This window comes from Hemiscyllium ocellatum, unplaced genomic scaffold (assembly GCF_020745735.1).
Source record: "Hemiscyllium ocellatum isolate sHemOce1 unplaced genomic scaffold, sHemOce1.pat.X.cur. scaffold_1700_pat_ctg1, whole genome shotgun sequence".
NCBI classification, from domain to species: Eukaryota; Metazoa; Chordata; class Chondrichthyes; order Orectolobiformes; family Hemiscylliidae; genus Hemiscyllium; species Hemiscyllium ocellatum.
This window is the reverse complement of record NW_026867853.1, coordinates 8,237-20,692: the sequence shown is the minus strand read 5'-3', so window position 1 is coordinate 20,692 and position 12,456 is coordinate 8,237. Positions and strand designations below refer to the sequence as shown.

General features: G+C 44.8%; 3 non-coding genes across 3 annotated transcripts; all 3 read left to right on the top strand.

Annotated features, from left to right (window-relative positions):
• The first annotated feature begins 860 nt into the window (after positions 1 to 860).
• trnai-aau (transfer RNA isoleucine (anticodon AAU)) lies at positions 861 to 934 on the top strand. Its single transcript has one exon. It is a non-coding gene; the product is annotated as a tRNA-Ile (tRNA).
• Positions 935 to 3,152: 2,218 nt separating this feature from the next.
• Positions 3,153 to 3,226, top strand: trnai-aau (transfer RNA isoleucine (anticodon AAU)). The gene has a single exon. It is a non-coding gene; the product is annotated as a tRNA-Ile (tRNA).
• Positions 3,227 to 5,444: 2,218 nt separating this feature from the next.
• Positions 5,445 to 5,518, top strand: trnai-aau (transfer RNA isoleucine (anticodon AAU)). Its single transcript has one exon. It is a non-coding gene; the product is annotated as a tRNA-Ile (tRNA).
• The last annotated feature ends 6,938 nt before the right edge of the window (positions 5,519 to 12,456 follow it).

The following is a 12,456-nucleotide window of genomic DNA, read 5'->3' as shown; positions in this document are numbered from 1 at the left end:
CACCCTTTGCGTGACGCCGTTGCTCCTCACTGCCTGTCGAATTCTCACCCTCCCACACCAGATTTATACCCTGTCGTGCTGCACTGCCCCACCTGAGCGAAACGAACTTATCTATTTACCCGAAAAATGCCCCTCATGATTGAAAAACCTTCATAAGGTCAGCTCCCAGCCTCTGACGCGCCAGGCAAAATAGTGAGAGAGTGTTCAGCCTGTAAGCGTTTGCACCTTTTCCATTTTCAAATGTAGGATGTAGCATGCTGTCTGAAGCAGTCATCTTAGCAGCTGATCTGTCGCTGACAAACGCTGCAGGAAGGCGTGATAACCTGCTAAATATGCTGTCAAACGAAGATTGCAAAAGCAACATGAGTCATTGAGCAAAACGTGCAATTGAGTTCTGCGCTGTTGCTGTCTCTAAAGCAACTGCGTCCTTCGGGAGCAGAAAGAATCCCACAGTTGGGTTACAATTCCAATGCATTTGGCATAAGGTTCGCAGCAGTTTATCAGCAGCACGTAACCCTGACTCCAAAGGTCTGTGAGTTTCCAGAAGCACAGTGAGCGATCGTTGAAGGTACGTCTCAACCAGATGATATTTGTCAACATGACAAGCTGCAGCTGAGCTGGTGGCATTGCGATTGAAATTGCATGCGTCCGAACATTGTGCTTAATTTTGAATATCAGAGCAAATGGTTACCTCGAGTGTGCGCGTTCGGAAGAGTCAATTTTTTTTTGTTTAAAAAACTTTGCAACGGATGGAAATACTTCAGCCGATCATGCGATCGATTGCAAATCAGAAAACGAATAGCCGCCGTGGTTGTGAGCGCAGGCAATATAAGCCTTTGTTTTGAGCGCTGGGCTCTGTCGGTCGGTTAGCTCAGCTGGTTAGAGCGTGGTGCTAATAACGCCAAGGTCGTGGGTTCAATCCCCACACTGACCATGTGCAGCGCTCGTCTCGTCAGCTGTGCTGTGTCAAGGTTGGTCGTGGCTTTTGCTTTCACCGTCTGCAAGAACTTGTCACATGATCGATTCAGATGTGTATTCATTCGAAAGCCGACCATCGCTGTCATGGAACATCAACTCGTTGGTCCTATGCCGGATCTCAGCTGCGTTGCTGTATTTCCAAACAAAGTGCACCACGAAACCACAAAATCACCAAGCAGAAAGCCTCACCGGCGCAATAAAACATTTGACAGGGATAGACGCACAACTCGATCACCGTACCCATGATGACTGGTGGATGTTGTCTGCAGCAAATCAATCAGTCTCAATTGTTTTCACAAAGAAATGCAAAACATGAAATATATAAAGTATTAAGTCGACCTGGCACAGTCTCGGAGGAGAACCAGAGTTCAGGCTTCAATTCACTTCAAAGATTCGTTCAATGCATTTTCCTGGATCTCTGTTACTCCATTTCCCGCGACTTCCAGAGGGAATTCATTCGCTTGCTCACCTCTCATGCATCGACACTGGAGTCATCATATCCCCAGCAATATCACAGAGTCATTAATAAAAGCAAATTACTGCAGATGCTGGAATTCGAAACCAAAAGAGAAAATGCTGGAAAATCTCAGCAGGTCTGGCACCATCTGCAAGGAGAGAAAAGAGTTGACGTTTCGAGTCTAACTGACCCTTTGGTAAAGATTTTGAAAAAAGGGGAGATTTACAGAGCTATTAACACCAGGCTGAGAGAAGGTGAGTCAAGGCTCCAGATGCAAAGGTGATAATGACAGTGCACGGAGAGATTAAAGGGAGATTAGGAGCCGCGAATGACCAAGGCTGAAGCCAGTGTTACGAGACAAAATATGTGGGGGATGTGTGAAACAGAGACAAAATGGAAAACAGGGGAGAAGCGTAGCAAAGCGGGAAGAGGAGAGGAAAAATGTATTGACAGAGTGGGAAGCGACAGAAAGAGAGACAATCAAGAAATAAGAGGTACACAACAGTGAGAAAAACGCAAATAAAAAAGGTAAGTAAAATAATTGAAATAAAATTATCTGAAGTTGTTTGAATTTAACAACTTCAGACAATTTTACTTCATTATTTTATTCATCTCTTTTATCATTTCACCTGCAATATCATAGAGCCATTAGATATGGACAGCACTGAAAACACAATCTTCGGTCTGGCTCGTCCATTCCGAACAGATATCCTCAACTGATCCAGCCACGATTGCATGCACTTGACCCATGTCTCTCTAAACCCTTCCGATTCAAATACACATCCAAATTCCTTAAAAATATTGGAATTGTAACAGCCATCACCAGCTCGTCCGGCAACTTATTGCAGACACTCACCACCCTTTGCGTGACGCCGTTGCTCCTCACTGCCTGTCGAATTCTCACCCTCCCACACCAGATTTATACCCTGTCGTGCTGCACTGCCCCACCTGAGCGAAACGAACTTATCTATTTACCCGAAAAATGCCCCTCATGATTGAAAAACCTTCATAAGGTCAGCTCCCAGCCTCTGACGCGCCAGGCAAAATAGTGAGAGAGTGTTCAGCCTGTAAGCGTTTGCACCTTTTCCATTTTCAAATGTAGGATGTAGCATGCTGTCTGAAGCAGTCATCTTAGCAGCTGATCTGTCGCTGACAAACGCTGCAGGAAGGCGTGATAACCTGCTAAATATGCTGTCAAACGAAGATTGCAAAAGCAACATGAGTCATTGAGCAAAACGTGCAATTGAGTTCTGCGCTGTTGCTGTCTCTAAAGCAACTGCGTCCTTCGGGAGCAGAAAGAATCCCACAGTTGGGTTACAATTCCAATGCATTTGGCATAAGGTTCGCAGCAGTTTATCAGCAGCACGTAACCCTGACTCCAAAGGTCTGTGAGTTTCCAGAAGCACAGTGAGCGATCGTTGAAGGTACGTCTCAACCAGATGATATTTGTCAACATGACAAGCTGCAGCTGAGCTGGTGGCATTGCGATTGAAATTGCATGCGTCCGAACATTGTGCTTAATTTTGAATATCAGAGCAAATGGTTACCTCGAGTGTGCGCGTTCGGAAGAGTCAATGTTTTTTTTTGTTAAAAAACTTTGCAACGGATGGAAATACTTCAGACGATCATGCGATCGATTGCAAATCAGAAAACGAATAGCCGCCGTGGTTGTGAGCGCAGGCAATATAAGCCTTTGTTTTGAGCGCTGGGCTCTGTCGGTCGGTTAGCTCAGCTGGTTAGAGCGTGGTGCTAATAACGCCAAGGTCGTGGGTTCAATCCCCACACTGACCATGTGCAGCGCTCGTCTCGTCAGCTGTGCTGTGTCAAGGTTGGTCGTGGCTTTTGCTTTCACCGTCTGCAAGAACTTGTCACATGATCGATTCAGATGTGTATTCATTCGAAAGCCGACCATCGCTGTCATGGAACATCAACTCGTTGGTCCTATGCCGGATCTCAGCTGCGTTGCTGTATTTCCAAACAAAGTGCACCACGAAACCACAAAATCACCAAGCAGAAAGCCTCACCGGCGCAATAAAACATTTGACAGGGATAGACGCACAACTCGATCACCGTACCCATGATGACTGGTGGATGTTGTCTGCAGCAAATCAATCAGTCTCAATTGTTTTCACAAAGAAATGCAAAACATGAAATATATAAAGTATTAAGTCGACCTGGCACAGTCTCGGAGGAGAACCAGAGTTCAGGCTTCAATTCACTTCAAAGATTCGTTCAATGCATTTTCCTGGATCTCTGTTACTCCATTTCCCGCGACTTCCAGAGGGAATTCATTCGCTTGCTCACCTCTCATGCATCGACACTGGAGTCATCATATCCCCAGCAATATCACAGAGTCATTAATAAAAGCAAATTACTGCAGATGCTGGAATTCGAAACCAAAAGAGAAAATGCTGGAAAATCTCAGCAGGTCTGGCACCATCTGCAAGGAGAGAAAAGAGTTGACGTTTCGAGTCTAACTGACCCTTTGGTAAAGATTTTGAAAAAAGGGGAGATTTACAGAGCTATTAACACCAGGCTGAGAGAAGGTGAGTCAAGGCTCCAGATGCAAAGGTGATAATGACAGTGCACGGAGAGATTAAAGGGAGATTAGGAGCCGCGAATGACCAAGGCTGAAGCCAGTGTTACGAGACAAAATATGTGGGGGATGTGTGAAACAGAGACAAAATGGAAAACAGGGGAGAAGCGTAGCAAAGCGGGAAGAGGAGAGGAAAAATGTATTGACAGAGTGGGAAGCGACAGAAAGAGAGACAATCAAGAAATAAGAGGTACACAACAGTGAGAAAAACGCAAATAAAAAAGGTAAGTAAAATAATTGAAATAAAATTATCTGAAGTTGTTTGAATTTAACAACTTCAGACAATTTTACTTCATTATTTTATTCATCTCTTTTATCATTTCACCTGCAATATCATAGAGCCATTAGATATGGACAGCACTGAAAACACAATCTTCGGTCTGGCTCGTCCATTCCGAACAGATATCCTCAACTGATCCAGCCACGATTGCATGCACTTGACCCATGTCTCTCTAAACCCTTCCGATTCAAATACACATCCAAATTCCTTAAAAATATTGGAATTGTAACAGCCATCACCAGCTCGTCCGGCAACTTATTGCAGACACTCACCACCCTTTGCGTGACGCCGTTGCTCCTCACTGCCTGTCGAATTCTCACCCTCCCACACCAGATTTATACCCTGTCGTGCTGCACTGCCCCACCTGAGCGAAACGAACTTATCTATTTACCCGAAAAATGCCCCTCATGATTGAAAAACCTTCATAAGGTCAGCTCCCAGCCTCTGACGCGCCAGGCAAAATAGTGAGAGAGTGTTCAGCCTGTAAGCGTTTGCACCTTTTCCATTTTCAAATGTAGGATGTAGCATGCTGTCTGAAGCAGTCATCTTAGCAGCTGATCTGTCGCTGACAAACGCTGCAGGAAGGCGTGATAACCTGCTAAATATGCTGTCAAACGAAGATTGCAAAAGCAACATGAGTCATTGAGCAAAACGTGCAATTGAGTTCTGCGCTGTTGCTGTCTCTAAAGCAACTGCGTCCTTCGGGAGCAGAAAGAATCCCACAGTTGGGTTACAATTCCAATGCATTTGGCATAAGGTTCGCAGCAGTTTATCAGCAGCACGTAACCCTGACTCCAAAGGTCTGTGAGTTTCCAGAAGCACAGTGAGCGATCGTTGAAGGTACGTCTCAACCAGATGATATTTGTCAACATGACAAGCTGCAGCTGAGCTGGTGGCATTGCGATTGAAATTGCATGCGTCCGAACATTGTGCTTAATTTTGAATATCAGAGCAAATGGTTACCTCGAGTGTGCGCGTTCGGAAGAGTCAATGTTTTTTTTGTTTAAAAAACTTTGCAACGGATGGAAATACTTCAGACGATCATGCGATCGATTGCAAATCAGAAAACGAATAGCCGCCGTGGTTGTGAGCGCAGGCAATATAAGCCTTTGTTTTGAGCGCTGGGCTCTGTCGGTCGGTTAGCTCAGCTGGTTAGAGCGTGGTGCTAATAACGCCAAGGTCGTGGGTTCAATCCCCACACTGACCATGTGCAGCGCTCGTCTCGTCAGCTGTGCTGTGTCAAGGTTGGTCGTGGCTTTTGCTTTCACCGTCTGCAAGAACTTGTCACATGATCGATTCAGATGTGTATTCATTCGAAAGCCGACCATCGCTGTCATGGAACATCAACTCGTTGGTCCTATGCCGGATCTCAGCTGCGTTGCTGTATTTCCAAACAAAGTGCACCACGAAACCACAAAATCACCAAGCAGAAAGCCTCACCGGCGCAATAAAACATTTGACAGGGATAGACGCACAACTCGATCACCGTACCCATGATGACTGGTGGATGTTGTCTGCAGCAAATCAATCAGTCTCAATTGTTTTCACAAAGAAATGCAAAACATGAAATATATAAAGTATTAAGTCGACCTGGCACAGTCTCGGAGGAGAACCAGAGTTCAGGCTTCAATTCACTTCAAAGATTCGTTCAATGCATTTTCCTGGATCTCTGTTACTCCATTTCCCGCGACTTCCAGAGGGAATTCATTCGCTTGCTCACCTCTCATGCATCGACACTGGAGTCATCATATCCCCAGCAATATCACAGAGTCATTAATAAAAGCAAATTACTGCAGATGCTGGAATTCGAAACCAAAAGAGAAAATGCTGGAAAATCTCAGCAGGTCTGGCACCATCTGCAAGGAGAGAAAAGAGTTGACGTTTCGAGTCTAACTGACCCTTTGGTAAAGATTTTGAAAAAAGGGGAGATTTACAGAGCTATTAACACCAGGCTGAGAGAAGGTGAGTCAAGGCTCCAGATGCAAAGGTGATAATGACAGTGCACGGAGAGATTAAAGGGAGATTAGGAGCCGCGAATGACCAAGGCTGAAGCCAGTGTTACGAGACAAAATATGTGGGGGATGTGTGAAACAGAGACAAAATGGAAAACAGGGGAGAAGCGTAGCAAAGCGGGAAGAGGAGAGGAAAAATGTATTGACAGAGTGGGAAGCGACAGAAAGAGAGACAATCAAGAAATAAGAGGTACACAACAGTGAGAAAAACGCAAATAAAAAAGGTAAGTAAAATAATTGAAATAAAATTATCTGAAGTTGTTTGAATTTAACAACTTCAGACAATTTTACTTCATTATTTTATTCATCTCTTTTATCATTTCACCTGCAATATCATAGAGCCATTAGATATGGACAGCACTGAAAACACAATCTTCGGTCTGGCTCGTCCATTCCGAACAGATATCCTCAACTGATCCAGCCACGATTGCATGCACTTGACCCATGTCTCTCTAAACCCTTCCGATTCAAATACACATCCAAATTCCTTAAAAATATTGGAATTGTAACAGCCATCACCAGCTCGTCCGGCAACTTATTGCAGACACTCACCACCCTTTGCGTGACGCCGTTGCTCCTCACTGCCTGTCGAATTCTCACCCTCCCACACCAGATTTATACCCTGTCGTGCTGCACTGCCCCACCTGAGCGAAACGAACTTATCTATTTACCCGAAAAATGCCCCTCATGATTGAAAAACCTTCATAAGGTCAGCTCCCAGCCTCTGACGCGCCAGGCAAAATAGTGAGAGAGTGTTCAGCCTGTAAGCGTTTGCACCTTTTCCATTTTCAAATGTAGGATGTAGCATGCTGTCTGAAGCAGTCATCTTAGCAGCTGATCTGTCGCTGACAAACGCTGCAGGAAGGCGTGATAACCTGCTAAATATGCTGTCAAACGAAGATTGCAAAAGCAACATGAGTCATTGAGCAAAACGTGCAATTGAGTTCTGCGCTGTTGCTGACTCTAAAGCAACTGCGTCCTTCGGGAGCAGAAAGAATCCCACAGTTGGGTTACAATTCCAATGCATTTGGCATAAGGTTCGCAGCAGTTTATCAGCAGCACGTAACCCTGACTCCAAAGGTCTGTGAGTTTCCAGAAGCACAGTGAGCGATCGTTGAAGGTACGTTACAATAGCCGCCGTGGTTATGAGCGTCGGCAATATAGGCATATGCTTTGAAGCAGAGTGCTCGTTGGTTGGTTAGATCAGCTGGTTCGAGCATGGTGCTAATAGCGCCACGGTCGTTGGTTCAGTTCCCACGCTGACCTCGTGCAGCGCTCGTCTCGTCAGCTGTTCTGTGTCAAGGTTTGTCGTGGCTTTTGCTTTCACCGTCGGCAAGAACTTGTCACATGATCGATTCAGATGTGTATTCATTCGAAAGCCGGCCATCGCTGTCCTGGAACATCAACTCGTCGGTCCCATGCCGGATCTCAGCTGCGTTGCTGTATTTCCAACAAATTGTCCCACAAAATCACGAAGCAGAAAGCCTCACCAGCGCAATATATCATTTGACAAGGACAGACGCACAACTCGATTACCGTACCCATGATGACTGGTGGATGTTGTCTGCAGCAAATCAATCAGTCTCAATTGTTTTCACAAAGAAATGCAAAGGGACAATCGGGACATGAAGCCAGAGGAAGGAGGTGAGGTCTTCAATGAATACTTCCCATCTGTATTCACACAGGAGCAAGGCATTATAGCTGGGGGTTTCAGTTGGGATGGTGATTTTCTCAAACATATTACGATCAATAAGGAAGAGGTATTTTATGTTTTCACAGGCTTAAATGTGGAGAAATCCCCAGTGCCCAATTGAATGTATCCCACGCTGCTATGGGAGGTGCTATGGGAGGTAAGGGAGGAGATTGCTCGGGCCCTGGTGTATATATTTAATACTTTGCTGGCCACTGATAAAGTGTGGAATGACTGGCGGATAGCTAATGTGGTTCCTTTGTTCAAGAAGGGCAGCAGGGATAGGCCAGCTGATTAAAGAGCAGACAGTCTGACAGCAGGGGGAGAGAAATTGTTGGGAACAATTCTGAGGAACAGAATGAATCAAAAATTGGAAAGGCAGAGATCGATTTGGGATACTCATCATACATTTGGTAGAGTAAGATCCTTTCCCAAATTCAGCCGAGATTTTTATTTGAAATTATGATTGAGGATTTTGATGAGGGCTGTGCAGATGATGTGGGTTACATGGAGTTCATTACATCGTTTCACAAGATCCCACATAGAAGGCTGGTCAAACAGACCAATGGGATCCAAGGCAATTTGGCAAACAGGATCCACAACTGGTGGAGGGCTGTTTTTACAATTGAAATTCTTTCACTAACGGATGTACCACAGGGATCTGTGCGGGAGCCGTTGCTGTTTATTATATACATTAATAACTCTGATGTGAAAGCAGAAGGTATCATTAGTAGGTTTGCAGATGACATGAAAGCTGAGGGTGTTGTCCATAGTGAGGTGGATGGTGCCAGGCTGCAGTCTGAATGTAGAGGCTGGGACAGAATTTCAAGACAGGAACTCAAGTAGAAACATCAGGAAAGAGCACAGCAGACATTGAGGGAAAACTGAGTGACTAAAGTGCATTCATTTCAAAATAAAAGGCGTAATAATTAAGGCAAATGAAGTCAGCGCATGGATGAGAACATGGGACTGGAATACCATAGATATGGCAGAAACACAGCTGAGTGTGGGACAGGACTGGGAGCTCAATGTTCCAGGGTACAGATTCCATACGAAGGATAGAACAGGAGGTGAGAGAGGAGGGGGTGGAGTTTTTGATCAGTGAAATATCACTGCAGCACTTGGAGAGGATATTCCTGGGGAACACCCATTGAAGCTATAATGGTGCAATTGAGATATGGGAATGGGCCATCAGTTTGATATGACTGTACTACAGGCTGCCAACAGTCAGCGAGAGTTTGAGCAGCAAATATGTTGGGAGATCTCAGATATCTGTAAGAATGATAGGGTTGGAATGGTCAGGGATTTTAACTTTCCAAACCTAGTCTGGGATTGCCAGAGTGCTCAGAGCTTGAATGGGTGGGATTTGTTCGGCATGTACAAGAAAAATGTCTCAGTCAGAATGTAAATGGTTGGACTGCAGGAAGGGGTAAAACCTGACTACGCCTTGGGGAACAAGGTAGGGAAAGGGACTGAGGCACTAGTGGGACAACACTTTGGCAAAGTGAGCACAATTGTATTAGTTTGAATATAGTGATGGAAATGCACAAGCCTAGTCCACAAGTTAAAGATCAAAATTTGTCTTGCCGCAATCCAGAAGGTATTGGTGAAGAGCTTTTGGCAATTGATTGTGGAGGTTATTTGCAGGTAAAGGGACGTCAGGCAGGTGGGAAGCTTTCAAAAGAGCGATAAAATGATATTTGAGGGATATCATATTTCTGTTAGTGTGAAGGACAATGCTGACACAAGTGGGATACACTGATGACTGGGGGTATTGAGACTCTGGTCAACAAAAAGGGGGCACGTGTCACATAGCCAGCTGGATTCAGGGAATCTATTGAAGAACATTGCAGGTGGAGTATTCACTTAAGAGGGAAATCAGGAGGGCACAAAGGGGACTACAGAAAGCATTGCCAGATCAGGCTGAGGAAAATCCAAAGTGATTCTTCAAGTATATTCTTCAGGAGATTAACTAGGGGAAGAATGTGGCTCCTTGACGACGAATGGGGCCATCCAAGTGTGGAAACACAGAAGATGGGTGAGATCCTGAACAAAAATTTCATGTTTGAACTTAACTTGGTGAAATACTGGGCAAGTCAGGGAATAAGGAACAATAACGTCTTCAAAAGACTCCACTTAACTTAACAGGCGGTAGTGAAGGTTCTATAATGCGTATAAGATGGACAAATCCTTGGGAACTAATCATGTATATCCTAGGATATTGCGGGAAGCTCAGGAAGAAATTGTGGGGTCCCATAAAGAGATATTTCTATCACTGATAGCCATGGGAGAATGGAATAGGGAAGGTTAGATGGGCTTCAGATTGGGTCCACAGGTTAGCACACATTGAGGGCCGAAGGGCCTGTACTGTACTGTCATGTTCTTATGTTCTGTGTCTGGAGGATATAAGGAGGAGATGGGAGAGAAAAAAAAACTTCAAAGAATTTGGAGGAGAAGATTTTCCACACAGAGTACAGTGCAGGTAGGAAATGGGATTCGAGGGGAAGTGATAGAGAAAAGTACAATAACAACATGGAAAAGACATTTGTGCAGGTACATGGAGAGGAGAAGGTTTGAAGGGATATGGGTCAAGTGCAGGGAAACGCGACTCGTTCATAGACTCTGTTCAGCATGAACTAGTTCGATCGAAGGAACCTGTTCCGTGCTGGATGACCCTGTCTCCTGTTATTGTAGGAGACTACTGAGATAAGGCACGTTATAGACACTGAAGCAAGTTGCAGCGATAGGGCTGGTAGTCAGGAATGCAGTACAATCCAAATATGTGGAGACAGTATAGGGAAGGGAGGATTCCAATATGTAGAGGGAGTATAGGGAAGGGAGGATGTTACCGGGATAGGAACTGTTATAGGAGTTACAAATTATTGAAGACACTAAGTCACCATGACATTCCATAGATAGATTATTGCAGAGTAGTGAGTCTTAGCACAACAGAACTTACTATAAGGTTTTGATTGAGCCTGGGGTGTGTCTGTACTGTGCACCCCCTCCAGCACTGTATCTATGTCATGTTTTGTTGTCTGATGTTGGGAGCTCTGTCTTTGCTGTCTGCTCTGTTCACTGTAGTGATCTTACCTCACTGCAGGACTTATTGAACACTCCAAATCTCCCTTCTCTTTGTCTCCCTGGCTGATCAACCATCTTCAATGTGGCGATGGACGAGACATCCAGCAGCTGGGAAGTCTATTGAGTCAGGCCGTTCCTCATACCTACAGGAGTCAGAGGAATCAACAATTTGGGAAATTAGACTGATCCCGTGAGGGATACACATGGACAATGAAACTAAGTCCAACAGAGATCTGAAAAACCCTGTCTCCATCCCTTGCATATGCTGCTGCGTCTCTCTGGAGTAAAGACTTCAATTGGTTCAGGATCCGGAGAAGCTGCAAGAGTGAGAGACGCTGACAGAGGGAGCAATTCGACCCTCACAGTGAGGGACACCTCATGAAGAGAGTTTGAGTGATATCACCAGAGGGCAGGAAAATTTCATAACGAAACAATCATGTAGGAAGAACAGGTTTAGGTTCCGGATGTCCTGGTGTCAGTGCTCAGGAATGAGCAACCTTTCAGCAGGTGAAGCGATGACCTCGTGGTATTATTGCGAGAGCATGTATCCAAAAGCTCACCCAATGTTCAGTGGAGGCAGGTTTAAATCCCACCATCAGAAATGGTGGAATTTGCAATCATCATTTTTTTTTAAAATTGCAATTAACCATCTATGAATATGTCTGAAATCATTCCTGATGTCCAAAACAATGTTTGTTCATCAAAAATACACTAGGGGGCAACTACCATTCTCACATGGTTTGTACAACAACCCCACAGCAAAGTGTTTGCCTCTGAAATGGCCGTGCAAGTTACTCAGCTCAAGGGCAGCGAGGGCTGGGCAGAAAAGGCTGGTCAGCCAGAGACACCAACATCCCATACCTGAGTTTAAAAATAAACCATTCGGATTGTCCCACTGGAAGTATGCTGGGACCAGTGTCCTGGCCAATCACGTCGGTAGTTTTAGGGACAGGGATTTAAACTGACAGAGAGGATGCAGGGACAGGGTTCAGGTGAAAGGAGCTTTCCAAATCCAAATAGAAAAGGTGAAGCTTTGGAACAGCATGGGGATGTGGCTGAAGACAAGCAGAAAGGAACAGGATGGGACCAAGTTTAACTAAAACTGTGCATCAGCGAATCACTTTGTGACAGGAAATTGTAGGAAACAGTTAAATTATGTTTTTTTTGGAATGGACAAAGTCTCTGCCATAAGGTAGATGAATTTGTGACAGAGATAAAAGAGAGTTAGACACCAGGGTGACGTGGTTACAGGGTGAAAAAAGGTGGACATAAATATTCAAATGGTTCACAACTTTGTGGAAACTCATGCAAAGTGGACAACGCTAACAATAATTGATAACAAAGGCATTACAGAGAAAG